Source organism: Podarcis filfolensis (assembly GCF_964270895.1).
Source record: "Podarcis filfolensis genome assembly, contig: HAP1_SCAFFOLD_64, whole genome shotgun sequence".
Lineage (NCBI taxonomy): Eukaryota > Metazoa > Chordata > Lepidosauria > Squamata > Lacertidae > Podarcis > Podarcis filfolensis.
In genome coordinates, this window is record NW_028149496.1 from 31,075 (window position 1) to 39,418 (window position 8,344).

Below are 8,344 nucleotides of genomic sequence, written 5' to 3' on the forward strand. Positions count from 1 at the left end.
GTGGTGAGTGTCACCCAACTTAAATTTACATAAGTCTATTACGTTGAGGACAGGTCAAGAATAAGTCTTTTACATTGAAGGTCAGCTCTGGTTGGTTAAAAATGTGGAGCCCTCTATGGTATTGGTAGGGGTTCTAATGCTCAAATTTACTTTCAAGTTCTATTCCAACACCAGAGGGGTTACAGAGCTAGTCCCTAAAATTATTGAATAGCCGAAAGATGAATTGGTGCCACACAACGGAATGAAAAGAGAGAAAGAAACGATACCAAAAAGAAAATATTGTAGTGGGTTGTAAGTCTCCTTAGAATGGCTTTACGTTCAGGCGTCTGTAATGAAGTTCTCCCTTCTCCCTTCTGTCTCTTTATGTATCGTCTTTTCAGCGCCACTCGGAATAAACTCCTACAACCTATTATATATATATATATATACATATTATCCTCCTCAACCGCTGAGTTCAATTGATTATTTGCAACAGTGTCCCACAGCAAAAAAAAAGAAACAGGATATGCGGGGGGGGGTAAAGTACAAGTTCAGACAGGCATCTTCTTTGCTACTTTGTGTTTAGTAACTTGTTTGGCTTAACAAAGTTACTATGGCGTTCTGTACTCACTCAGTCAGGCCGGTAAGCAGCTATTTCCTTTTTTTATATATCTGCGATTCTGTGCCCCGCGCCATTTTCTGCTCTCAACCGAGTGGATTCCTCGCCGAAATCTTAAGACATCCAGGGTTCTCCTCGCTCAAACTCCAATTTTTTAAGATATTTTAAATCACAACACACAGGAGAATCCATTTTTATCTTTGTGGAGGTCCGTCGCCTTTCTCAGCAGAAGCTAGAGGCATCACAACACGGAGTCGGTGCTCTCCCATTTTGCGCTCGTGGTCCCATCCCGAGTTTCTTCCAAAAGAAAAAAACCCCGAAAGGACGGCAAAACCGCTCCCACGCTGCCGGGAAGCCTATCCCCCAGGGGTCTCCCCCCTGGGATTTTTGGGGGGCGCAGTGCCTTTGCGACTCCCCCAAGCCTCCGTGTTGCTCAGAAACCCCTTTACAGGGGCTTTCTGCGCTTCCTCGCTGTCCGCGACCCAAACCGGAAGTCCTTTTGGTTCCATCTCAATAGAGAGAGGACTACTGAGCTTGGATTATTCTTTCGGTGTTCGTTCACCCACAAATAGCAAAGTGTGATAAGCCTAAACGAGCCTAAGCGTAGAAAGAAGAGGAATAAACTTTGAGTGGGCTTATTTCAATTCGCATGGTGTTTTGTGGGTGTGCACCAGAATGATCCCCAACCAAAGCAAAACGGTGTTTTGGTTTCCATCTACATAAAAAGATGATAATCACGCTCTGATTGGGCTTATTTAAAATTGGTGTTTTGGGGGTTGGAATGCACATTCAAACAAAAATAGCAGAGTGAAATGTTTGTTTTCAGCCCAAATCAAGCATAGGTGTTTTGGTTCCATCTCAATAGAAAGAGGACATATAAGCTTGTATTGTTCTTTCGGTGTTCGTTCTCCCACAAATAGCAAAGTGTAATAAGCCAAAACGAAGCCAAACAGGTTGTTTTGGGTTCCATCTACATAGAAAGCAAAATCTTGGATTTCGCTTATTTCGTGTTCTTTGGTGTTAATGCACATTGACCCAAAAATCGCAGTGTATGTAATGAGACCAAAATAACAAAACACCTTCTTATCGCTCCCATATGAGAAGAAAGAAGACGAATAAGCTTTGATTGGGCTTATCTCAATTCACATGGTGTGTTTTGGGTGTGCACCAGAATGATCCCCAACCCAAGGAAAAAGGTGTTTTGGGTTCCATCTAAACAAAAAGAAGATAATAAAGCTCTCATTGGGCTTATTTAAAATTGGTGTTTTGGGTGTTAGAATGCACATTCACCCAAAATAGCAGAGTGAAATGTGTGTTTTCAGCCCAAATCAATCATAGCTGTTTTGGTTCCATCTCAATAGAAAGAGGACATATAAGCTTGGATTGTTCTTTCGGTGTTCATTCAACCATAAATAGCAAAGCGAAGTGTAATAAGCGTAAACGAAGCAAAACAGGTTGTTTTGGGTTCCATCTACATAGAAAGAACAACCTTGAATTTCGCTTATTTCAAGTCGTGTTCTTTGCTGTTAATGCACATTGCTCCAGAAATTGCAAAGTGTATGTAATGAGACCAAAATAACAAAACAACGTCTTTTCGCTTCCATATGCGTAGAAAGAAGACGAATAAGCTTTGATTGGGCTTATTTCAATTTGCATCGTGTTTTTTGGGTGCGCACCAGAATCACTCCTAACAGACGCAAAACGTTTTAGTTTCCATCTACATAAAACCAAAGAAAGTGCATTTATGTGACCATTAAAACAAATCAACTGAAATTACCGTATTTTTCGCTCTATAAGACGCACCAGACCACAAGACGCACCTAGTTTTTGGAGGAGGAAAACAAGAAAAAAAAATATTCTGAATTTCAGAAGCCAAAACAGCAAGAGGGATCACTGCGCAGTGAAAGCAGCAATCCCTATTGCTGTTCCAGCTTCTGTGATAGCTGCGCAGCCTACATTCGCTCCATAAGACGCACACACATTTCCCCTTACTTTTTAGGAGGGAAAAAGTGAGTTATAGAGCAAAAAATACGGTATATTCACAGAAAGCCTTTAGCAGAATCATTTCCTGTCCACGGAATCCAGCTGGAAGTGTATTGCGAGCCGACTGCATAATCAAAAAGGCCAGTAAGTCACTGTGAGACAGAGGAAGCTGTGTTCCTTTTCAAATCTGTCTGTCAACAGTCACACACACCAAGCAAAAGCCACCCATAACAGACGTTTTCCTTGATATCAGAGAACTGTCTGATAATCAACAACCATATAATTTTATCCAGTAGTATTAGTTTGATCTGACGGAAACTGCACATTTCCCGAGAAGCACTGAAAGAATGCTTCATTTAACTACAAACCCCCAAATCTGGGATCCCATCAAAACTGATGTTTGGCAAAAGTTTTGCAGCAAAACCCCCACATTTTGTAACACCCCATAAAGAGAGTAATTGATACATCAAACCGGGGTTCATAATTAATATCCAAAACCCAACATTGTCCGATTCACTCCAAACTGGTGCCAAAGTCTGGCAAAAGTTTTGTAGCATTTGCCAGACATTGTAGCATTTTTGTAGCATTTTGCCCGACAAACCAAGTAACTGACAGGGGTCATAAGGTCACCCCAAAACCCAACATCGTCTGATTCACTCCAAATCAAGGCCAAAGTCTGGCAAAATGTTTGCAGTAAAAACCGCATGTTTTGCAGCTCCCCCCAAACCGAGTGGTTCCTAGCACATCAGGAGGAAGAGTCAAGACAACCAAAAGTGGATAAATAGGTTGTATTTATTAAATATAACAACTGGAGGATCGGCAAAACTAGTCAGATTCGACCAATGTAACCAAATCAAATTAAGTCTGGGCAGGTGTGCTTGTTCACCTCCACCCACAAACACACAAGTGCTCAAACAGAGCTCTTTGCAGATCCTTAAGAATCATGTCAGAACCCAAATCAGAAAGATGCATACCACCAGGTCTATACAACTGTGGGGCACAGAACATAATTCTGCCATGAGGGATATAAGCAGCCACATTTTCAAACACAAACGTCGTTGTAGAAGTAGAAGAAGAAGAAGAAGTTTGGATTTGATATCCCGCCTTTCACTCCCCTTCAGGAGTCTCAAAGCGGCTAACAATCTCCTTTCCCTTCCTCCCCCACAACAAACACTCTGTGAGGTGAGTGGGGCTGAGAGACTTCAAAGAAGTGTGACTGGCCCAAGGTCACCCAGCAGCTGCATGTGGAGGAGCGGAGACGCGAACCCGGTTCCCCAGATTACGTGACTACTGCTCTTAACCACTACACCACACTGTAGAATGATTAGCTTTATGTCTTGCCCATCCACCTTCTTAGGAAGGCTGCCCCCACTCCATAAGCACCTCTACAACATTCCAAACCAAACTATGATAAGCTCAGGGATGAGGAAGCACAGCTGATGGAGATATTTAGTGATCTCAACTGAATTTACCTCACCAGATTGTTATCCCCAAGATGGATGACCAGAATATCAGGGTTAGGGTTAGGGCAGGGGATACGTAGGTGGATGTTCAGGGTTAGGGTTAGTGCCTGGGGTTTTTTTCATGCTTTTTAAGCTTCTAATGATATTGCTCCATTTTTATGAGACTGCATAATTCCAAAAAGTAAGCAAACTACCTGAAACGTAGCAAAACTAAGAGAAATGGGAAAACCAAAAGTGAGATACCAGAAACCCAACAAGGAAGGAATTCATGAAAAAGGAAAATTGCCAGACAGAGACTTCAATCAAATCATTACCAAATTCACCAGAATCCCAAAAGCAATTGAAAAGAAGCAGAAATGTGAGAAGCAGAAGAAATACCACCAGAAACCCCCAACAAGAGGGGAAAAGTAAATTTCGCAGAAACCCCAAAGCCAGTTAAACCTTAGTTTTGCATGGTGTGGGGGTGATTTCGCTTTTCCCTGAGATGTTTACTGCGTGGGTTTCTTGTGGTTCTATTCAATTGGTTTTCTCATCTTTGGTGGATGTGGTTTGTTTCTGTTGTTTCTGGTTCATTTTTGGGATTATGTTGAATTTGTTTCTTTTGGGGTGGTTTTCGTTTCATGGATTCTTTTATATAAATTACGATTGTGAAATATACTCAGAGTCTTGTATGTATTTCATGCTCTTTATTGCCCCCCCCCCAACCTCAGGCTTTTATATACATTATTTACAGAATGAGTCCCGTCTGACTGGCTAACTCTGCTTCCCTCTTGGAGCCTGATTGGCCTGCAGGAAAAGACCAATCAGTTGTTGCATTCTAGGATCCAAGGTTAGTACATAACAGATTGGGTGCTGGATTTATGGTGAGTTTGCTTCATTTCTAGGTTTTTTGGGTTTTGCACCTTTGAGAATATTAATTTGTATGAGATCTGATAAACCCAAGAAAAAAAGCAAAACCACCAGAAATGTCTAATGACCATTCCAACAATGAAGTCAACCACTAAAAACACAAAAACCTACTGAAAAGAAGCAGAAGAACCATGTAAAAGCAACATCAATGGAAACTGACAAAGAAGCCAACCAATCCCAAACAAAGCAGATTCACCAGAAACCCCCAAAGCATTCAAAAGTATTACCACCAGAATGCAAAAACAAGAAAACTTCTCAAAAGAAGCAATAAAGCAAAAGTCCAAAAAACAAGCTAAACCAATGGAAAACAAATGAAGCCAGCTGCAAACAAAGCACATTCACCAGAAACCCAAGACTAAGTGAAAACTAGTATGCTATGTTGGTTAATTTCTGTTGCTTGAAGTGCTTTTGGACTCCCATAAATTGCATGCTTGTTGAGTTTCTGGTTTTGCTTTTTAAAAACTGGTTTCCAGTTTCTTGTGGCATTGCTTTGTAATTGGTGGCTTTACTGCTTCTTTTTTGTTTTCTGCTGATTTGTTTAATTTGGGGTGGTTTTGCTTGTTTTTTGCATTTAATTGTTTTGCTTCTTTGACTTTGAATGGTTCTGCGGTTTGGGGTGAGATTGTTTCTTTTCCATTGATTTGGCTTGGTTTTCATGTCTCCTGCTTTTGCCTCATTTTGGGAATATTTCTTGGTTTTTGTGCTTCTGGTGGTATTTCTTCAATTTTATGACATAACCAAGCCAAAACACCAGAAACACAGAAACAAATCATAAAGAAGCAGAGCTACCAGAAATCCAAAGCAAATTAATCAGAAATCCAAACAACCTATGAAGATGATGCAATACCAAAAGAAACACAAAAGCCAATTAAAAAACTGCTAAATGAACCAACACCACAAGAAACAAAGAAAGTCTCATGACCTACGAAATGAAGCAATAACACAAAACACCACAAAAAGAAGCAAAGTGTTTAGGATTAGGTTTGGGTAAAGGTTAGAGTTACAGTGAGAGTTGGGTTTGAGTTGGATTAGGATTAGGAGTTAGAGTTAGAGTTGGGGTTGAGTTACGGTAAGAGAAGAACAGCAGCAGGAGAAATATAATTTTATTACTTAGGGTTAGGGTTAAATTAGGCTTAGGTTTAGACTGAGGCTTAGGTTTGGGTTAAGGTTAGGGTTAGAGTGAGGATTAGATTTGAGTTAGGGTGAGCATTAAGGTTAAGGTTTGGTATTGGGTTGGATTTGAGTTAGGCTAAGAGAAGAACAGCAGCAGGAGCAATATAATTTTATTATTTATACTCCACCCAAGTCACTTGTGGCCGCTTTCAATAAAAGGTAAAAACATGAGCGCACTCTAAGTGAATGCTCATGAATGTAGAAACTCTTACTTCCCATAGAATTCCCAAAGAAGACCTGGGAATTGTAGCTCTGAGCTTCTTTGCAGAGGGTTGGACTAGATGACCCTTGGGTTCCCCTTCCATCTCTTCTAGGATGCTCCCTGTCTCACTCACTCACTCACTCACACTCACTCCTCCTCTCCTTTTCATGGCAGTTTCACCTTTTTCTGCACTCCTAGCTCGGAAGGGCGGAAGAGGCTGTGCTGCCGCCATATTGGGCGAGGGCAGGGGTACCGGAAGAAGGTGTCACCGGAGGAGAGGCATGAGCACAGGAAGGGGAGGGAAACGGGCGGAAGAGGCTGTGCTGCCGCCATGTTGGGCGAGGGTAGGATTACCGGAAGGAGGTGCCACGGGAGGAGAGGCATGAGCACAGGAAAAGGAGGGAAATGGGCGGAAGAGGCTGTGCTGTCGCCATGTTGGGCGAGGGCACGGGTACCGGAAGGAGGTGCCAGCGGAGGAGAGGCAAGAGGACAGGAAGGGGAGATAAATGGGCGGAAGAGGCTGTGCTGCCGCCATGTTGGGCGAGGGCACGGGTACCGGAAAAAGGTGCCAGCGGAGGAGAGGCAAGAGGACAGGAAGGGGAGGGAAACGGGCGGAAAAGGCTGTGCTGCCGCCATGTTGAGCGAGGGTAGGATTACCGGAAGGAGGTGCCACGGGCGAGGGCACGGGTACCGGAAGGAGGTGCCAGCGGAGGAGAGGCAAGAGGACAGGAAGGGGAGGGAAATGGGCGGAAGAGGCTGTGCTGCCGCCATGTTGGGCGAGGGCACGGGTACCGGAAAAAGGTGCCAGCGGAGGAGAGGCATGAGCACAGGAAGGGGAGGGAAACGGGCGGAAGAGGCTGTGCGACGTTGGGCCAGCGGAGGCGTGCCAAGCCAGGCTGGCCCTCTCTCTTTCTCCCACCCACTCTCTCTCGACCCCGCTCTCCCCAGGGGGCAGCCCTGCCCCCCGCCTCGTCCTCACCTGCCTTTCTCCCCCAGTGGCCTTCCTCTCGTGCCCCTTGGCGGTGGGATGGTGTGGGTGGGCCGCGGAAGTTTATATACAATAATATACATACCTAGATATAGGTGTGCGTTTGTAAATAGATATAAATAAAATGGATATATGCATATGTGTGTGTATATATGCAGTGCTTCTTTTCTAAAGAAAATGATTGGGGGTACTCTCATTTTGACTCAAGAAAATCACCATTTTATAGTTCAAACCGGGAAAAATAAATAAATGGACAAAAGTACATTCACAAAATGTTTTAGGAGTATGCATTCCCCTGCGTCCCCCCCAGAAAAAAAGCACTGTATATGTTCTGCCAAGGGCAGGGTTATTTCTGGATTTGGAGCCAATAAGCACGCGAGTGGATGAAGAATAAGCAATGCTTTATTTGCATAAGGTTAACAGATAGCAGCAGGCATATAAAACACAAATTATAGCATACTAGAGAGGAGTCGCAAACAATCTCCCCTTCAGCTGCCTGGAGCTCCTGGTAGAGCAGCGAGAGAGACCCCTGGCCGACAGTCTCACAGCATATGGTACCTCCATTTGTGAAGAAGCTCACTGAGCCCCTTCAGCCTGTATAGACAACTTTGATTTGATTGATTGCACCTGGTTAGCAGGCATCACTCATGATCAGCCTGGGACACCGGGTGCAACTAATGCAGAGCAGCTGAGAGTCTCCAACCCAATTCACTGCAACTGGGTATCCTCCCGAGTAGCCAATCAGAACACAGGGGAGCCAGAAAACTCCTGACACAGGTGTGTGAAAAACAAATTATACTATCATGTTTTAGCAAACCTTAAACCGCGGATGTAAAAGCGAAAGAGACATGTCATCTAACTCCTTGAATTTACAATGGTCTTCCGTGTTTCCACTACAGTATGTGTGTGTTACAGATAGGTAGCCGTGTTGGTCTGCCATAGTCAAAACAAAACAAAAAAAAAATTCTTCCAGTAGCACCTTAAAGACCAATTAAGTTAGTTCTTGGTATGAGCTTTCGTGTGCATGT

General features: G+C 43.4%; 1 long non-coding RNA gene across 1 annotated transcript; it reads left to right on the plus strand.

The window, feature by feature from the left end:
- Nucleotides 1-6,849: 6,849 nt before the first annotated feature.
- Nucleotides 6,850-7,451, plus strand: LOC310754990. The gene is made up of 2 exons (XR_014544124.1): nt 6,850-6,994; nt 7,029-7,451. It is a non-coding gene; the product is annotated as an uncharacterized lncRNA (long non-coding RNA).
- The last annotated feature ends 893 nt before the right edge of the window (nt 7,452-8,344 follow it).